The following is a 22,005-nucleotide window of genomic DNA, read 5'->3' as shown; positions in this document are numbered from 1 at the left end:
TTCTCATGCAAGCTCCAAAATGAGAGTCCTCTTCTCCAGTGTTTTCTTTGAAACTTTTGATCAAATTAATAACTTTATAAATAAATAAACATGTTTTCCTAGACTATAAACCAGCAGATTCCTCTTGAGCAATGATCACAGATGCTGCATGCAGTAGTTGAAAGATGGGTGTAACAGTGACTTAAGCAAAGCTAGGGAAAGAAAATTAATTAGGACAAGGGTATAGAGTAGCAGCTAATGGTAACTTGAATACGGTAGATTTCCGTAGTTAACTTAATAATTTGTAATGAGAGAGGTGTCCAAAATTTAGCATTGCAATACTACCTAAAGGCAGCAGCTATATCAGAATTATCTCTGAAAATGGTAAATATCTCACACTAAATTTATAACCTTGGATTACTAGCTAATGCCCAAAATAATAAGCTTTGCTTCCATTTTGAAAAACTTTCCTTCTGGGAGATGAGATTACCAATGAGAAATATTTTAAGGGCTCTGTGATTAACTTTCCAAATAGCACATTGGACCATAGTTTAAATCATGGTCGCCTTGGCCAGAATGGGGCAATTAGGATTGGCATTTTCTCTTTTACCTTACAACTGCTTTTAGTATCAGAGTAGGAGACAAGGTCTATAGAAAATCTATGTTCCATAAAATGGAAAAGGTTTGCTGCAATTCCTAAGAAGTGAGATAAGCTGGGGAAGTAGGACAGGATAATGGTGACTGAGTGTACAGATGTGAAAACAGTTCAGTCTTTGGCCAACACAAATTCTTTATTATTTCTAGAAGCACAGTCCCAGCCACTGTCCACTCTTAAGAGATTGTCATCTTTCTACATTTAGCGTCTGCATTTTATAGGTCATTACTAGGTCTATAGTCCAGGATGCCATTAAGGAGCCTAGCCCAAATTCCCAACTGCCTCAAATCATTGTCTGATTAAATTACTTGCTCAAGGTCACACAGTACACAAATGAATACCTGCCTGTTTATGCACCTTATTATGAAAGCGTTGTCTCCATTCCCTAGGAGCCTGGGCTGCCTAGAATGATCTCAGTGCCAAGATGATGCTTAGCATCACTTTTATATTTATGAGCTTTGTCATCTGGTTTGGAAACCAAACCAACTCCTCCTGAAATTCCTGAAAATAAGATCAGAAGTGTAATCAGAGGTGTCTGCAGTTAACCTCTAGTTTGTGAGAGATGCGATGAAAGGGAAAACAAATTCAGAGATAACTGCTGAATAAACTAAGGTGCTTTCTTGATCAAGGAACTCCAGTCATGAGCACGCTGCTTCCATAAGTTTTTCACATACCACTGGATTTTCATCATAGGAACCATTAACATAGAGAAGAATATGACCTCCCCCCCCCAGAATTTTAGGAATGCTCAGACTGCCATATGAGCCTGTTTCATGGTAAATTTCAGTCATTCTATTATCATTTGAATCCTGTCCTGAGAAGGGAGGGGTAATATACTTCTTTGTATCTAAGGTGGTTCTTGCAAAGTTTTTTTTTTTTTTTTTTTTTTTTTTCTTAGTGAGGGAGCTAGGTCTGCCTTCTAAATGCATTCGGAATTTGGATACTATACCTGCATTCTGGAAACCTAAAATAGTTTTTGCAGTACAGAATTCAAGGTTTCCAGGGAGTCTGCTTAAATCATTAATCCAAACAGATGTAAATCTCAACAATCGGAAGCTTCAGATACACAAACACTGTGGTTAGACATTAATAAATGGGGTGTACTAGATAGGCCAAAGGATAAGAGAGCAAACATGAAGATTGGACGTGACCACTCTGAACTTTAGGAATTTCCTGTGGAAGTTCAAGATTGATATATATACATATATATATATATATATATATATATATATATATATATATATATAATAATGAATGGAGCAGCAGAGCATGGAATATTGTTTAGCCCATATAGCAAAGTATTCCACCCAGATGAAAATAGTGAGTAAGCATAAAGACAATCTGCTCTATAGAAAGTCAGTAAGAATAGACGTATATGCAAAAAATGAACACGATTTGCCAAGATAAATCTTGATACAGGTATGTAAGATTCACAGATATGTGAATAACATGTTAAATAAAGATAATAGTGTACAAATACAACTCCCTAAATGATGTGGAAAGTACTTCTGCTTCAGACATATGATAGTACTGACAACACTAAATGTATGGTATGACATGTACCATGAGTACATGAGAATGCTGTCAACAGAAGGCCATCCCTTGCATGGAAGAATGTATTTTTTTGTAACTCAGTTATCAAATAAGGAGGAAACCCACACAATCACTGCAGATTTCAACCCTTATGAAGGAGATCACTAGCACAAATAAAACCAATTGCACTTCCACCTGTTCTGCCTTTTGTATGAAACCAAGTTGAACAATCAGGAGAAAAAACATTCTAAGTGGATAACTATTAAAATCTCAACCACCTAGCATCTTCATTATAATCATCACCAAGCCTGGTCTATATATGCAAATGATATCACATGCACATATCACATGATGTAGCTATTACTTTACCCAAATAGTGTAAAATGCTGTTTCTACATAAATGGAGCTGTATCCTTTACCATATTTGCCCTGTATCTGCAGAAAACCTATGCTGATATCATAAAGCCCTATCACCTATATATATATGCAAGCAGACAGAAATGTCAAGCATTGAAAGGTTTAACAATACATCTGTTACAGAAATGTACCTTTGGAAATAGTATACATAATTAAAACAATCACAACATGCATGCAAGAATGGAAAGCTGAATGACCCCAACTCCAAAGAAAAACACTAGATGCACATATGTGAACACTGTCTGGCAGTGGAAGCAACAACGTTCAAAATAATGTACTGTAGATTCAAATATGAAACAAATGCAAGTGCCAGAGAACAATACCAGTAGGCCTTTGCTGGTAACATATATGAAAGACCCAAAGACGTAGGTGTACATACCATATGTCATAAACTGTATTAAGTGTCACATAATAGGCAAAGCCAGCAGCAATAAAATGGTAAATGTAGCAATGTTTATAACTACGATGAAAATAAAGGAAAACAGTCATCTGCCAGACATACCGTGATTACAAAATATAGACCCTAGAAGAAAAACTGTCAGTGATACACATTTCACACTATTGCAATCCTCAAGCATCACACTGTTACTCATATGGTGGGTTTCTCTTTCTCTCTCTGTATTTCTCTTGTTTGTCAACAGGGAAACATGCTTGTGACCACAACTGTATTACATAAACCTCCCCATCTCTCTCTTTTTCAGAGATAAGCAGCAATCAGGTGTGTTCCAAAAATGCATGCCTACCAACTTTCCAGCAAGAGCAGTGTAGAAAGATGCATATACATTGCTCCAGTATATGAGTATGTATCATCAACCCATATGACACATCCACTGTCAAAAGCAAAATCATGCCACTAACATGGATGGTTGCTTGTGTGACATGTCAATGTTGACACAAGCAAGCAGAAAAGCCTGTGTGTCTAAGGAGTGCACAAGAAACACGGGACAGTGAATAACAGATGTAGGTAAACATATATGTTGATGAAAGCAGGGTGACAGTATATAAAAGCACTAACATATCACATGGTAAGTACAGGTGGATGATACAGCCCATGTCTACAAATTATACCCAATATTGGGTTAACAATAGTGTCTATCCTCATACAAACATGAGGTGTGTCATGCATACAGCCATTCATTCTACAACCATAAGAAGTTAATTAGATGCTAAATATCTACCATAGTAATGTACCTGAGATTGTTACTATTTATCAAGCAGAAATATGCACCTGGCAATATAATGAGCTTATGTGTAGAATAAATATGAGTAGCCACTGTAGCACCCTTACAGTGTCATCCTCCTTGGTAAGATCCAACCATAAATCAATCATTTTCAAAGTCACCATCTACCCTGACCCACCCCTTGCCAGGGTCAAACAAAAAAACTTTTCCAAAGCTGACTACAATCTCCTGAGAGCAGGTATAAGCAGGCTCACAGCCACTGTCCCTTCATTTGGAATTAGCACTAATGTCCAAGCCTACACCAAAAAACTATATGAGCACCTACATAACTGCATGGACTCAGCAATACCTGACAGGACCAAATCATTTTCCTCGAGTAAGACTAAACCTGTCTGGTGGACAGCAGCAATAAACAAACTCTATAATAAAAGGAAACAATTGCTGTCCAGGACCAAGAAGGAGCAGGTGCCAAGTTGGAAGCAATCTCTCCTTTCTCTGAACATATAAATAAGCTCACTGGTGAAATCCTCTAAAGCTAACTTCAAGTCCAAATTGGCCACATCCACTAAGGACAATCACAAGACCTTCTTCACATACGTCTGCAATCTCAAAGGTAACACCAACATCTGCGCTGAGTTGGTGGTCAAGAACACCACATACACAAATGCTGTAGATATAGCCAACCTTCTGGAAGACAGGTTCAGTGAAAACCTTACCCCCCTGTCTCCCCCATCAATAAACAGGACACCCCCAGCACCTGCCCCCTCCTCTCATCACTAGGGAGCAGGTCTTTAATGCCCTCTCAAAGGCAAAAAATAAAGCCTCCATGGGGCCTGACAACATCCCTGGCTGCATCCTACATGAACTCAGGCATGAGTTCTCAAAACCATTATGCACCACATTCAACCAAAGCCTGAGCACCAGCTTCATTCCAGCCAAATGGATGACAGCCATTGTCATCCCTCTACACAAAGGTGGTGTGTCCACTGACCCAGGCAATTATAGGCCCATCAGCCTAACTAGTCTGATCTGCAAGACCACAGACGCATTATCAAGGACTTTAAAAACAAGGACATTGGCAACCTCCAAACGCTTGACCCCGCACAGTTTGGTTTTGTCAAAGGAAGATCATGCCTGTTAAACCTGGTCAACTTCTTCGAAACAGTCTCCAAAGCTATGGACAAGGGGAAGATGGTGCACACCACCTATCTTGACTTAGCCAAAGCCTTCGACACTATTCTCCACTCGAGCATAATAGATAAACTCTCCCAGCCAAGCATCAACTCATATGTTACCAGATGGGTAACTAACTGGCCCACTGATAGAACCCACTCAGTCAAAATAGGGGAAGCCACCTCTAGTAGTAGACCCGTAACAAGTGGCATGCCCCAAGCATCGGTCTTGGGGCCTCTACTGTTTGGGATATACTTTTCTGAGGTGCAAGCCAAAACCAGTAGTCTGTGGCTGACCAAGCTTGCAGATGACTGCAAGCTGGGTACTGTCTTAAATTCCCCTAGTGATGTGAACATCCTCCAAGAGGGCCTTACCCAAACTAATAACTGGTGCCAGAAGCATGGTCTCAAACTGAATGCCAAGAAATGTATCATTATCCCCTTTAGGGAAAATGGCAAACCCACTAATTATCACATTAATAACAATGTACTAAACAAGCAATAGTCGTGAGGGACTTGGGCACCCAAGTTGATAGCAACCTGACTTTTGACCATGACATTGCATCTGTTGTACGGAAGGCTTTCTATATGGCTCACCTCATAAATAAGAGTGTTTCATCCAGAAACAAGGAGGTCATAACATCCCTGTACTCCTCCCTTATCAGACCCATTATCGAGTACAATGCCCCCTTTGGCATGTACTTTGCCAAGCACATGCAGCAGCTGGAGAGATCACAAAGGTTCCTGAGCAGGAAAATCCAGGGTCTCAAACACCTATCCTATACAGATAGGCTAAAAGCCCTGTCCCTGTACTCAGTCTCATACAGACTGCTCAGAAGTGACCTGTGTCTGGCAAACAAGGCCATCTCAGACCCAGCCTTGATGGAGTTGCTGCATATCTTTAAGTCAAACTGCACTTGCACAATCGGCATGCAAGGCTTCACCCTGGTCTGTGACATTAATAGAGGTTGTTGGCAGGATAGATTTGTGTCCCAAAGACTCCCTCCTCTGTGGAATAGACTCCCTTTCCATGTCAAGCAGTGTACCTCAGTACCCCTCTTTAAGAAGAACCTGGACAACTGGATGGGAAACAGAAAATTCACCAATGAGATCCCATATGTGTCCCTGCTAGACAAGGGAAACAGATGCTGACTTTGTGGGAACATGGGTGAAATTCTTGGCTAGGCTTATAAGGGCCTCCGGGCCGATAGCCTAGTATCATCCCATGAACCCATGAACTTATACTTTAAATGTGCCAGGCACTGCCTTTTAGGCTCTGCTATGTGCGCACAAAGGAGCACAGTACCTGTAGTAGTGACAATGCATTTCAGTTTGCCTTCTTATTCCAGAGACATGACCATGGTGCATTCCACAGGAGCCTGATGATTGATTAGCAGCATTTTTGTTAACTTATCATATTGTCAGACTCATTATAATGAATCTATTTTTAAAGTGGGAGGTTGCTGAACACATATGGGGGGTTAAGATTTATTATACCCTCAAAGACTGAGGACTTGGAGCCACTAGACACAGTGTTGAAGGGGTGTGTAAGTATGGAGGTTAACTCCCTGCAAAAAAATCCAAAAAGAAAGAATACACTGTAGGGTAAAGTGCCTCCAAACAACAGCAACAAATATCCAAAAAGTAGAATGACAGGCACACCACGACAATCGAAGCAAACCTCAAGTAAGTTCCAATAAATGTAGAAATTTTATTTGTCAGTAAGCGCTTTCACGTCTCAGTCGACACTTCTTCAGACTTTAAAAACAAACTCAAAAATAAATCCTTAAATAGTCTATGAAAGCCAATGACATCACTGTGCTAATTAACACTAACATCTATCCAAACCTTAAAATGTATGTGTTCAAAAAACATTAGTTATATAACATACATAAAAACATATAGAAAAAAGGTTCAGTATTTAAATATGAGTTTCATAATAAAGATATAAAAAGTGTATGTATATATATATATATATATATATATATATATATATATATATATATATATATAAAACCTATAAAAAATGTATATATATATATAAACATATAAATATCTATAAAAACACATTTGCTGATATAAACAACTGTATAAATACAAATCTATGTACATGAACTCACAGAATAAAAACCTGTAAAGATAATAGAAGATGTGGGTTAACAAATAGTGAAAATATAAAAAATATATATAAAAAGCCTCTAATGTCGCAAGGGTCTATCCTTAAGGAACGGTTTCAGGGAAACTCTATCATTCAAACCATATCCATGGTCAGCTTGTAATTTAATAATCCATCTATTTTCTTCCTTTTCAGTGAAATTATTCACATTGCCTAATCTCTCTGTAGTGTGTATAAGTTCTAGTATCAGGACTTAAACTTATGTGTGGTGTCATTCTGAAGTACATGTCTGGCAATGGCATTGGTTTCATTTTCCTTGCTTATAGCATAAATGTGTTCCCTGATTCTTTCCCTTAAACTCCTATTAGTTTTACCTACATAGAAATGTCTACATTTTTGACAGATACCTAAATATACAACATTCCTAGATGTACAACTCGCATAAAAATCAAATTTGTATATGATGTGAGTATCCGGATGTTCAAATACATTAGTGCCCAAAATATATTGGCATTGATTGCAGTTATAACATGGAAATGTTCCTTTCTTAACAGAGATAGGTTTGCTGATCTCATTGCGTTCATAACATAATAATCTTTTTAAAGACTTGGCATTTCTGTAACTAAAACTTGTCTGTTGACCTACAATCTCACAGATCCCCTTGTCTAAAGTTAAAATTCTCCAGTTTTTCCTTATAACATTTGTTATAATCTTATTATTATTAGTAAATGAAATGGTAACCCTATTTCTCCTAATACTGCTGTTCTTCTTATGTAATGCCTCTATCTCATCCAAGCCATTGCTCCTATTAATATAGGGGCACCCTTCAGTTGTTCGATCAATGTTATACAACATCTCAAGCTCCTTTTTATGATAGCCTCTCTTTGAGAGATCTCTCTGTATATCATCTATGGCTGTACTATAATTTTCATTGTTACTGGTCAGTCTAGAGCACCTTAGTGCTTGATTCTTAACTACATTCTTGTGTATGCGGGGTGGGTGCATACTGTCTCTATGTAAAAATACATTTCTTCTACAAGGTTTCCTATATATCACTGTATGTATAATATCAGCCTCTTTGGTTAATAACACATCCAGAAACTCAATTGAGTCTCTAGAGAATTTGCTAGTAAATGTAAGGAAACTCGTAGTGCCATTGATGTAAGTAATAAAATCCCACAAAATATCTAAGTCACCTCCCCAAATAAGGAAGAGGTCATCCACAAATCTTTTATAATACTTGATGAACTTCGAAAATAATGCATTGTCTAATATATATGTATGTTCCCAGTATGCAAGGACCAAATTGGCATATGAGTTGGCACACGGAGTACCCATCGCCACACCAGTTGTTTGTAGAAAATATTTACTATCAAATGTGAAAGCATTGTTATTAAGAACCAACTCTAACAACATAGTGATCCTTATCACTCGGTCACTAGAAATCCCTCTCTGTATCAAATATAACCTTAGATAATCAATGCCTATATCATTGGGTATACTAGTAAACAAGGATTTAATATCCAATGCTACTAAATAATCAGTCTCAGTTAGAAGTCTAGTGGTATTTAAAGGAGACAATGTTTCCAGAAATTGTTGGGTGTCCCTAAGAATACAAGGTGTTGACTCCACTATCGGTCTCAGCTGCTTTTCTAGATATATAGATATACTCTCCATGAGCCATCCTTTACCTGATACAATTGGTCTTAATGGAGGCTTTATAGGATTCTTGTGAACTTTCGGGCATTGAATAATTTGCAGAGTAATAATGAGATAGTAATTCGACCGTCTGATAAAGGAGGGGCCACAGTGGTACTAGATAAAAATTTCTACAATACTGGAATTAGAGAAATGTTAATGGAGGAATTCACTTATAAGTGTCTGACACCTTTAGAGTTGAATGTAATGATAAAAGATTTACATGCCGATCTATATGACATGTTATTGAGTGGCATTTTTGATAATAATTTGTATAAATATTTTTTGATTGAAACACCTTTAGTACCGACTTTCAGAGGTCTCCCGAAAGTTCACAAGAATCCTATAATGCCTCCATTAAGACCAATTTTATCAGGTAAAGGATGGCTCACGGAGAGTATATCTGTATATCTAGAAAAGCAGCTGAGACCGATAGTGGAGTCAACACCTTGTATTCTTAGGGACACCCAACAATTTCTGGAAACATTGTCTCCTTTAAATACCACTAGACTTCTAACTGAGACTGATTATTTAGTAACATTGGATATTAAATCCTTGTTTACTAGTATACCCAATGATATAGGCATTGATTATCTAAGGTTATATTTGATACAGAGAGGGATTTCTAGAGACCGAGTGATAAGGATCACTATGTTGTTAGAGTTGGTTCTTAATAACAATGCTTTCACATTTGATAGTAAATATTTTCTACAAACAACTGGTGTGGTGATGGGTACTCCGTGTGCCAACTCATATGCCAATTTGGTCCTTGCATACTAGGAACATACATATATATCAGACAATGCATTATTTTCGAAGTTCATCAAGTATTATAAAAGATATGTGGATGACCTCTTCCTTATTTGGGGAGGTGACTTAGATATTTTTAGGGATTTTATTACTTACATCAATGGCACTACGAGTTTCCTTACATTTACTAGCAAATTCTCTAGAGACTCAATTGAGTTTCTGGATGTGTTATTAACCAAAGAGGCTGATATTATACATACAGTGATATATAGGAAACCTTGTAGAAGAAATGCATTTTTACATAGAGACAGTATGCACCCACCCCACATACACAAGAATGTAGTTAAGAATCAAGCACTAAGGTGCTCTAACTGACCAGTAACAATGAAAATTATAGTACAGCCATAGGTGATATACAGAGAGATCTCTCAAAGAGAGACTATCATAAAAAGGAGCTTGAGATGTTGTATAACATTGATCGAACAACTGAAGGGTGCCCCTATATTAATAGGAGCAATGGCTGGGATGAGATAGAGGCATTACATAAGAAGAACAGCAGTATTAGGAGAAATAGGGTTACCATTCCATTTACTAATAATAATAAGATTATAACAAATGTTATAAGGAAAAACTGGAGTATTTTAACTTTAGACAAGGGGATCTGTGAGATTGTAGGTCAACAGCCAAGTTTTAGTTACAGAAATACCAAGTCTTTAAAAAGATTATTATGTTATGAACGCAATGAGATCAGCAAACCTATCTCTGTTAAGAAAGGAACATTTCCATGTTATAACTGCAATCAATGCCAATATATTTTGGGCACTAATGTATTTGAACATCCGAATACTCACATCATATACAAATTTGATTTTTATGCGAGTTGTACATCTAGGAATGTTGTATATTTAGGTATCTGTCAAAAATGTAGACATTTCTATGTAGGTAAAACTAATACGAGTTTAAGGGAAAGAATCAGGGAACACATTTATGCTATAAGCAAGGAAAATGAAACCAATGCCATTGCCAGACATGTACTTCAGAATGACACCACACATAAGTTTAAGTCCTGATACTAGAACTTATACACACTACAGAGAGATTAGGCAATGTGAATAATTTCACTGAAAAGGAAGAAAATAGATGGATTATTAAATTACAAGCTGACCATGGACATGGTTTGAATGATAGAGTTTCCCTGAAACCGTTCCTTAAGGATAGACCCTTGCGACATTAGAGGCTTTTTATATATATTTTTTATATTTTCACTATTTGTTAACCCACATCTTCTATTATCTTTACAGGTTTTTATTCTGTGAGTTCATGTACATAGATTTGTATTTATATAGTTGTTTATATCAGCAAATGTGTTTTTATAGATATTTAAATGTATATATATATATATATATATATATATATATATATTTTTTTTTTTTAGAGGTTTTTTATAGTTTTTTTATATATGTATATATATACATACATACACTTTTTATATCTTTATTATGAAACTCATATTTCAATACTGAACCTTTTTTCTATATGTTTTTTATGTATGTTATATAACTAATGTTTTTTGAACACATACATTTTAAGGTTTGGATAGATGTTAGTGTTAATTAGCACAGTGATGTCATTGGCTTTCATAGACTATTTAAGGATTTATTTTTGAGTTTGTTTTTAAAGTCTGAAGAAGCGTCGACTGAGACGTGAAAGCGCTTACTGACAAATAAAATTTCTAGATTTATTGGAACTTACTTGAGGTTTGCTACGATTGTCGTGGTGTGCCTGTCATTCTACTTTTTGGATATCCCTGCAAAAAAATGCCTATTTTTAGTTAGTTCTTTTAATGATTCACATTCAAAGCCATGGTGATCCTTATGAAGAAGTCATTGCTGAATTTTTTTAATGTGAAGCACAATGTTATTGCTCCCAGTTACGTACCATGTTCCCACATGCCATAACAGCAAATAAACTGCACTACATGTATTGAACACTGCTTGTGTCATAAACATACGGATCTGCTGCACGGACAAAGAGCTAATCCTAAAGTCATCAGCCACAAACACATGGGGACCTGACACATGTATGAGCAGGAGGACACCCAAAAGTAAGTATACTAAGAGGATGGCAACAAGATCATGAGGTGCTGCCATCAGATGAAATGTTAAATCAAGGTCCCATCTCTCAGAGCTGGTGGTAGATGTTAAAGATTTCACAGCACTAATAAAAAAAAAAAGAGTAAGGAAATTATCCTGGTGTAATGTACTCTGTCCACAGTTTAGGAAAAAAGGCCACCACAGCTCAGGAACACTGAATCAAACTTTAATGATTCATTAAAGTTTGATTCAGTGTTCCTGAGCTGTGGTGGCCTTTTTTCCTAAGCTTTGAACAGAGTACCTTGGAGTCATTTGGTTTCTATTTGGTTCTTAAATTATCCTGGCGTCCTTGTCAAACTACTCCTAGTCAATAGAAAGATCACTTTGGGACTCCCCAGGAAATAAGCCAGAGCACAGACCTAGTGGGATTAACCCAATAAACAAAACCTAAGAAACCAAGGCAACATAAAAACAATAAATAAAATAAAACTGCTATGAGGTTTACAGCATCATCTGTAGGATGCATTAAATTGTGCTGAAACATAAACACCCATCATGGCCACACAGAAACAAAGTACTGTGCAGTCATATATTGCCCGGTAAATTACACTGTTTTTTGATGGAACATGTGCCTGTCAATAATCATTTCTGTATATATTACTTAACCTGACACGCCCAAACACACCCAGACAAATGTGCACATGTATACACACACACACGCACACACACACTATATAGAATGAGAGCACACCTGCTGTAAGAGTATGTCAACATGACATCTTACTTCATGAGTTCATAGGTAGATACTAAGCATATAGCATGAGTGACTATCAAGAAGCTTAACCACATCCATCGAAAGTAGACTTCTATTTACCACAGATGTGAATTTACGGTCTCCCGTTCATTTATCAAGTTCATAGTTTCATAGATTAGTACTAAGCTAACTGCCATTGTGAGCCATTTTAAGCCTAGCCAATTATCCCTTGTGAGACTCAAACCCTACATCTTGTGTTTGTAAGGCAAACACCTTAACCATTAGGCCACCCTTCCAGTTTGAAAGTTTGCTATGGAATTATTCTGTTTGGTGTGCAAAGGTAGTCTGTTCTAAAGTCTGTGGATGCATTGGGTTAAGTACCTATTGCACAAGCTGCTGTGGTTAAGGTGCAGCAAAGGCTTAGATTTCTATAACGGGTGCTAGTTGTACTAGTGGTTCTATGGAAATGAAAGAGATTGAATAAAAAGAACAGGGTCTTTATAGCTTAGGAAGCAAGACAGATAACTCCTCACAGAAGCATATACAAGATGCAGTATACAGAGAGAATCTTTAATTATAAAGTATAATCAGATTGCCTAGACCTTCAATGATCTTGGTTAGAAATCTCAGAAGTCTTCAGAGTTAGTCTAAATGTTTAGAGAGTCTCATTCCAAGTAGGACATTATATTCAATGATAGGTGAATAATGGATGAATAAAGTCCAACTACAACTTTTTTGGACCTAAAATATGTACCCTAAGGAATAAGCTGTGCCAAGTTAAATGGTTTTCTAGCCATACCTGATACGTGGTTATCAAAGGAAATCTTGCTATCAGTGTAAGTAAACAGAATTCTATGGTCTGTGGGTATTATCAGTATAGCATAAAGAGCAGGTACTAAATTTCAAGAAAGAAGTAACACCACATTTCTAGGTATTAAAAGGAAGCTCATTAACACAGCCCTTGTTGAAGAATCTGAGCATTTGACAGGGTTTTAACAACTGCAGATGTTTCACTTCTGCTTTCACACCAAAGAAATAGATGCCAAAGAGGAATGAACTCAGAAAGCAGCCTTGAATACCCAACTTGTGACACACGTCTGACTAGAGGAAGTAGCCCCAGCCATAACAATGTGAGTTCTATTGGTAAGCCAATTTGCTATCAAGCAGAATACATAGGGGTTAATGTTGAGATAGATGAGTTTATCAGGAATATCTGCATGGGAGCTGGTGTTAAAGGCCTTGACCAGGTTAATCTAAATAGTTTAGACAGACTGATTCACATTCAAAGCCATGGTGATCCTTATGAAGAAGTCAGCTAGGCTGAGTGGACATGATCTGCCTTTTACAAATCCAGACTTATTGATTTCAACTGACTGTAGGTCTCCTATGTCATTGTTAATTAGCTCCACAATTATACATTCCACTACTTGACAAGTAATATGTATATAATTTCTGTGGTCAATTGTGGGGCCACCCTTAAATATGGGTACAACATGGGCCTGTGGATTGTAAAGTAGGTTTAAAGAGGAAAAAAATTACAGCAAGATAGTTCAATCTGACCAGGAAATAAGTGATATGAGGAGCAGTACAGGCTTATAATATCTTTGTGAGGACCAGATCTAGAAGGTCAATACCATGTTGAAAGGATGACTATTTGGTCTAAGGAGACTGTATTTACCAAATTACAGAATCACTTAACATATTTATTGTTGGTGGAGTAAGGTGGGAGGGTGGCCTAATGGTTAAGGTGTTTGCCTTAAAAACACAAGGTGCAGGGTTTGAGTCTCACAAGGGATAATTGGCTAGGCTTCAATGGCTTAAAAGGGCAGTTAGCCTAGTACTAACCTATGAAAGGCTCAGTCACACATTCAGTGATGGACAGCTAGCTGAAATGTACCATTAGAAGAATATTTGGATTACTGGTTCATGTTTCAATCTGATTTAGGGTACACATCATGCTCTGAGGGGTCATGAATGATGATCTGTAATTAGCAGTGATGTGTTTGTTGGTTTTACTGACTGCCACTAGAAGTTAATTAAGTTCTCTGTTGGTATTGTGCAGAGTCTGATGTTAGGTGATGAGATTACAAATAACTATGAGTAATACTCCACTCCAAGTCTTAGTAGATGTGAATGCATGATAAGCACTGAACTGAGTAATAATGGAATGTGATCACTGCACTGGAACCACATTCACTTATTACACAAATATGAATGACTTCAAGGGAGATCCCCATGTTCTGACCTTTTATGTTCTAAACTTCTAGCACTGAGCAGAGTTACCTTAATGTTGCTCAAATTGGAATCTAACACATGGAGACATCCATAAGTTAAACTTGGTCTAAAAAAAGGCACTATGGAGACAGCAAATGTTTTAGCCAGTATGTAAAAGCACACATTCAAGTCAAATTTCATTATGTTGGATTCCAAGATGGCTGCCGACTAGACTAGTCCCTATTCTTTGAGCTCCTCACAGATTTGTAACATCTCTATTTTTTTTACAACTTGGGATTAACATTTTTCCTCAGGTTTTTTCATAAAATGATTCTACAAAGCTTTCTACATATATTTGGAATATTTTTACCTTTGGAAATTTTATTTTGGGACATATTTTACCTCAGAACAGTTTGTGGTGTTATCTGATTTGGGCACCTGCTGCTTCAGAATCTTCCTGGAACTTGTCACCCTGGTAACAACATCTAATCTCTGGGCATGGCTACTAAATCGGAGTCTATGGATGCTCAGTCCACGAAGGCCAAATTTTCTTCAGTGCACTCACCTGAAAAAGATACCACTTCCAAAAGATTGAGAACATCTAAAAATTCTCCTGAACCTGCCAAAGTAAGTAACAAAGAATTAAATGACTCAAACTTTTATTTAGATGAGCTAAAGATAGCATTAAAGCCTATACAAAGTGCTATTCAGAACTTCTCAGAAAAATTTACTGACTTTGGTAATACTTTAAAGCAAATAAATGACAGAATGAGTACTATTGAAAACAGTAATTCAGCTTTGGAGATAAAAATTGAGTCATTGGAAAGTGATTTAAAGTCTAAAGATAAAGCTATTTCTGAAATACAATCTAAATTGATAGACTTAGAAGCCAGGAGCCATAGAAACAACATTATTATTCGTGGTCTGCCAGAATCTTTGATAAAAATAATCTGCTGTCTGTGTCCAAGAGTATTTTTGAGGCATTACTAAACTGTGAAGCATCCTCAAAAAATATAACTGTTGAGAGAGCACACAGAGCACTACGTGCAAGTCAAGATGCTTCTTCACCAAGGATAATATATACAAAATTATTAAATTTCCAAGATGCTTTTCAAATCTTGCAAGCAGCTAAAAGTAAAAAACAGTTTGTATGGAAATCACACAAGTTGTCATTCTCACAGGATTTTCCTCCTCAAATAAAACTAAACAGACAAAAACTTTCTCCCTATTGTGCAGACCTAATAAAAAGAGGGATAAGATTTCGCATGTCTTATCCAAATATCTTGTCCTTTACATTTAATGAAAAAAGGTTTATGTGTTCTGATCCTAAGGGAGCAAAAGATGTTTTTTTTAAAGCATTTAAAAAGCTTCCGGATTCAGTTTCCTAACATTTCATTTATCTGTTTGGGTACAAATGTGATGAATATACATATTTTTTTCCTATAAAGGATATGTTCCTACAGATAATATGTGTAATTTACTGTGAAATATATTCTTACTAAGGGTATACAAAATGTTTATATACACACAAATATATTTTTTCCTTCTTTTTTCTCTTTAGAAAACAGGAAGAGTTTCTGCTTTCTTTATTGTGAAGTCAGAAATACAAACTCAGTTTTCAGCCTTTAAATAAGCCTTGTGGTTCCCTCACGCTTTGAGATATAGTTTTTATGTTTTGTTTAATTATAACAAGTTAAATGCTAATATGATAGTTTTCTCATAAATGCTATGCTATTACAGACAGTATGAGTTATCTATTTTTCAATATCTGCTTCTGCCAAGAGTGTGTACAGTGCCTACATATATATACACATTATATTTCTTTTTTTACTTAAAGAAAAGGAAAAAATGCTGATTTGTTATGTGCATATATGCTTCTTCACGAGTATGGTGATGGCTTTTGAATTTGAATTAGCATTGCAGATGTTTTTATGTTTCCCCAAATAGCGTACATGTTTTTTTTTTAGTTTAAATAATTACAGTGCCCTAGTTCAGTCATAAACATTTTGGAGGGAGATATTATGACTCTCGAGGCTGGTCAGAGAGAAAATCTTCTATTTCTCTCATCAACTGATGTTTGTACTATGCCACGCACCTTCATGAAGATACGGAGCTCGGCGGTGACGTCATCATTGCAGAGGATACTCGCTAGTTTCACTGTAAAGCTAGCTTCTGAAATGTAATGTGCATTAATTCACACACATTAAACCATCCACTTTTTTCTGTTGTTCCTTTGTGTGAATCACTCCAAAGCGCAAATCGCTCATGTGTAATCACGTCATCTTAAATAATCCGAAAATTACAACACATTTTAAAGCCATCACATAAAGAATACAGAAAGTACTCAGTCTTCTAAAAACGAAGCGCAACTGTAGTACAAGTGGATGCTCTGAAAAGATAATCTTACATTTATAATAACTAGTCAAGTGTTAATCACGGCTTCAAAAGCCAGTCAACTAAATGTCATCAAAAACAAGAAGGTTTAGTATAAACCGACCATATCAATAGGACAAGCCACCATATAAAAAAATGAGTGGAATGCTTCATGACTAACTTAAGGAGAATAAATTGAAGTTACATTGTACTAAGCGAGATATAGTCATGGAATGGCAAGTGTAAACGAAGACATATAACTCAAACAAGCAGCAGTCACAATAAAAACATGTGCACACTAAAGGGATATTTTATATTTAATGTTATATTGTATGCAAGGGATTTTTTTTTTTTTTTTTTTCACACGCAAATATTTAGATAAAATCCTAAATAATTGTATAATGGGCCATGTGCTGTAATAGGAATATGATACAGATCTACATACAGGTATTATAAAATAATCCTGTTTTTTCCCATTCAGTTTTAATTGTTCTGTTTAAATTATTTTAAGTGTACATACAGAAGAATGGTGGAGTGCATTTATTAATAGTTTACTGTTTTTTTTTTTTTAATTTAAGAAATGTCTCTCAACTATATAATTTATAATGACACATTTATTTATTCTGGGACTGACAGTTGAAAGGTGCTCCTGGGGGTACAGACATGAATGTTTTTCAGAACTATGTTTCATATGTTTACGCTCTGAGTTAGACATTACTGTTATAACTGTTCACAAATATCACCAAAATGAAACATGATGTTTTTACTGTTTAATTATTTGCTTGAATTTAATACATCTTGTTCTGCTATATATATGGCTATTTTATACATAATCAAAACATCAATTTATCTTTGATACAATCAATATTAGTTTGTACAGTAAGTATTATATATATGGGGTAATATCAAATTTATTTTCCTTATACTTTTCATATATGGTAATATATATATAAACTTGATTCATTTTAATATCTGGATTACAATGTTGAGGAAATTCTTTAATTTGCTATATATTTTACTTAAAATTGGAGCTTATATAATTAATAAGTGAGTAGGGATTGAGCATGTTGGGCATCTTGAATTTAGTTATATATGTAAATATGTTTGATATTACAATAAGGTTTTTTTGTTTAGTTAAGCATGTATATAAAGTTTATTATGTTTATACATTGCAATTGACATTGAAAATGTTAACCAAATTCATTTACTTAATTCATTTTTATTTTTCTTCTCTAGTAGGGGATGGGTGGCTAGGCACCGGGGTACTTGGGAAGAAATATTTCAGAATCTTTAATACAATTTTTTTAGGGAGACATTATGATACAGTATAACAAGTATAAGGTACTGAGGTTTATAGTTAATATTACATTTTGTCAAATCTTAGTTATATGTTATACATCTATTTCTATTTAATACTATGACCTTAAATATTGACTCATGGAATGTGAGAGGATTACAAAATAAAAACAAGAGATCCCTACTATTTCATCTATTATTTAAATCCCAGGCTAATATTTGCTTCTTACAAGAGACACACCTAACTAGAGAAGACTTCGATAAAGAAAAAAACAAGAAATGGATTAAAATGATAGTAGCAACTGGTAATAGTACAAAATCAAGTGGGGTAGCCATTATAATTAAAAACAATTTTCAGGGAACTGTTTCTGACGTGAAATATGATGTGAATGGAAGATGGTGTTACATTATTTCCTGCTTTTATAACATTGACAAGCCAGTTATATTCTTTAATCTTTACGGCCCTTGTGAACAACAACATATCTTCTTTATACAAATATATAATATTCTATCTTCTTTTAAAGATCATTATTTTGTACTGGGGGGGATTGGAATGCTATCATTAATCCTGACACTGATCGTACTAGTAGATCCTCCTCGTACAATTTTCAAGCATCCATTGCTTTGGAAGAAATAATAATAGATTTAAACCTTACAGACCCTATCTCTCTCATAACACAGTATGACAAAAAAGACTTTTTCACATATTACTCAAAATGCTATAAATCATGGTCAAGATTAGATTTTTTTCTTATTTCTAACTGTCTTACCTATAGGAAGATTAATTACTCTCTTGAACCTAGGTTTTTTTCTGACCACTCTAGAATATCTCTTGGAATTAGTTTGGCCTCACATACACCAAATTTATCTTCATATAATAGTTGGACACTGAATAATAATTTACTTTCAAATGAAAATACACATAAATTAATAACTGAAACAATAAAAGAAACATATCTTAATCTAGTAACATCAGATATTCCTTTAGATATACAATGGGCCGCATGCAAGGCAACTCTTAGAGATATATTAATTAACAAAGCATCATATTTTAAAAAACAATATAGAAATAAAGAATTACAATTAAAATCAAAAATTCAAAATTTGGAAAATCAATACAGAATATGTCCCGATTCCTCTACATATGAACTATTATTGAGTTCCCAAAAAGAATTATTGCTTCTACATCAACATAACCTTACCATTTTGGAGCAAAGGCTATTAGCTACATACTCTGAATGGGCACAGGTTCCTTCTAAAGTGTTAGCCAGAATAATTAAAGGTAATCAATCTCTTCCTAGAATTTCGTCACTAAAATATAACAACAAGAGTTACAACACTGATCTGGAAATTATGCAGCTTTTTACATCATTGTTCTCAGAGATATACTCAAAGGAAAATAATCCTAGGGTAAACAGCATATAGTGAACTTTATGCCTTCTATTAAATTTCCTAGGTTAAATGATCAACAAAAAAACACACTCTCTGCCCCATTGACTATTAAAGAAATATCGGAAGCTATTAGTAGACTTAAGACTAGTAAATCTCCGGGACCAGATGGCTTCACATCTGAATTTTTTAAAACTTACTCATCTGAGCTTTCACCCCTTCTTTTTGAAATTTTTAACTATATAATGATTTATGGTATATCTGACTTGTATTGGAATACCTCAAAAACCATTTTAATTTTGAAAAGAGACAAAGAAAAAACTGATCCTAATAATTATAGGCCTATCTCTCTGATTAACATTGATATTAAAATCTTAGCTTCTTTACTTGCTACTAGACTAAAAAATGTTTTACCATTTTTAATTTCTTCGGAACAAGCGGGCTTTATGTCACATAGACATTCATGGGATAATACCTTGACAATTGATGCTCTTATTCACTTTACCAAAAATAACTCAAATCCTATGTATGCATTAATTCTTGACGCTAAGGCTTTTGATAGGGTTAATTGGGACTTTCTGTTTCACATTATGTCTTGCTTCAATATACCATCTACCTACATAGACTTTATTAAAACGCTATATAAAAACTCTTATACTTTTCTTTATATCAATAGGAAAATATCCAAAAATATAAAGATCATTAATGGCACAAAGCAAGGATGCCCGTTATCTCCTTTTCTATTTAATTTGTATATAGAACCCCTATTATTATATATAACACAAAATACCTTCCATAATATTCCTAGAATTTTTAACACTAAAGTTTGTTTGTCCGCTTTTGCAGACGATCTTATATTATATTTTCAAACACCCTGCTCAGATTTTTCTAAACTAATTTGTTCCATTGAAAAATTCTCAGAGGTCTCTGGATATCAGATTAATACTCAAAAAACACATATTCTTCCCATAAATCCACTTGCTCACAAATCATATTTGTTTCCTGACTCCACTTTCCGGATAGTTCAGAATTTCAAATATTTGGGGATTCATATAAATCATAATGGTCTCTCCACATTTCAAAATAATCTAGCTAAAGTATGGTCATTGATTATACTTGACTTAAATAGATGGAAATTGCTAAATCTATCACTTTTATCAAAAGCAGCTATAATAAAAATGAATATTCTTCCCAGATTGTTATTTCAATTCAATGCTGTGGATCAGCTGATTCCAAAATCTTTTTTCTCAAAAATCAATAAAACTCTGGCTAACTTCCTATGGTTTCCTAAATCAGTAAGAATTTCTTACATTAAGTTAATCTCACCTAAAAATAGGGGAGGACTTGGTCTTCCCAATTTTCATCTTTACTATTTGATTATCTCGGCCAATAAACTATTATCTATCTTAAATATAAATACTGAGAAGTATAGTCAACATCCTATTTGGACAAAATTATGGTATCAACATATTTTAACTAAAAATATCAATCCATTAGCTCTTCCTTTCCTTTCATTAGGTGTCATGAATAAGTTAAAAATTCCTAACTCTCTAAAACAAAAAATTATTGCTTTTCAAGAACTGTTAAAACTTGTAAATTTAGAAAATATATTTCAATTAACGCAACCTCTCCATTTAAACCCTAATATTAACTTAGACAATATTTCTATTAATCTTTCAAATTTTCCCCTGATTAAGGATCTCACTGTTTGGGATCTGATACAGTTCAAGAATGAAACTTTCTCTAATATACGCAAAATTCTCAAGGTTAACACTAATTATCTAACCATTTTACGTCAATTGAGAGATATTATTAATGCTAAGTTTTTACACACCAACGTAGATAACACTGATATCACTAACTATAAAGTGATTATACAAGTCCTCACGCTTCCAGAGAAAATGTTATCTAAATCTTATAATCTTATAAATCAAATAATTCATAATACAGTGTGCCTTTTTTCTACTTATTGGGACAAACACAATTCTCACATATCTATAAATCAGAAACTCTCAGCTATTAAAAATACATTAGAATACTCGCCCTTCAAAAAACTCTTTTACACTCAACTAATGATTAACAATAATGCATATTTCACTCCTTCTAAACTTAACAAATTTGATGCTAATAAATCGCCTCATGTTCTTGTTGTTCACACCCTAATGCAGATCTTTTACACATTTTTTGGTCTTGTCATCATTCACACAAACTTTGGACCTCCCTAAAAGTCCGTTTACAGAAAATGGGTTATCATAAATCCACCTTATCTTGGGAGACTGCTTTACTACACTTACCAAATATTTATCTCTAAATTGGACATGCAAGTGCTAATATACATATGTTCACTTATAAAATTATATATCACCCAAAATTGGCTAGATCGCA

Source organism: Protopterus annectens, chromosome 6.part1 (genome assembly GCF_019279795.1).
Source record: "Protopterus annectens isolate FY-2018-M chromosome 6.part1, PAN1.0, whole genome shotgun sequence".
In the NCBI taxonomy this organism is placed as follows: domain Eukaryota; kingdom Metazoa; phylum Chordata; order Ceratodontiformes; family Protopteridae; genus Protopterus; species Protopterus annectens.
The sequence above is the reverse complement of the archived record's forward strand: the minus strand, read 5'-3'. Positions refer to the sequence as shown.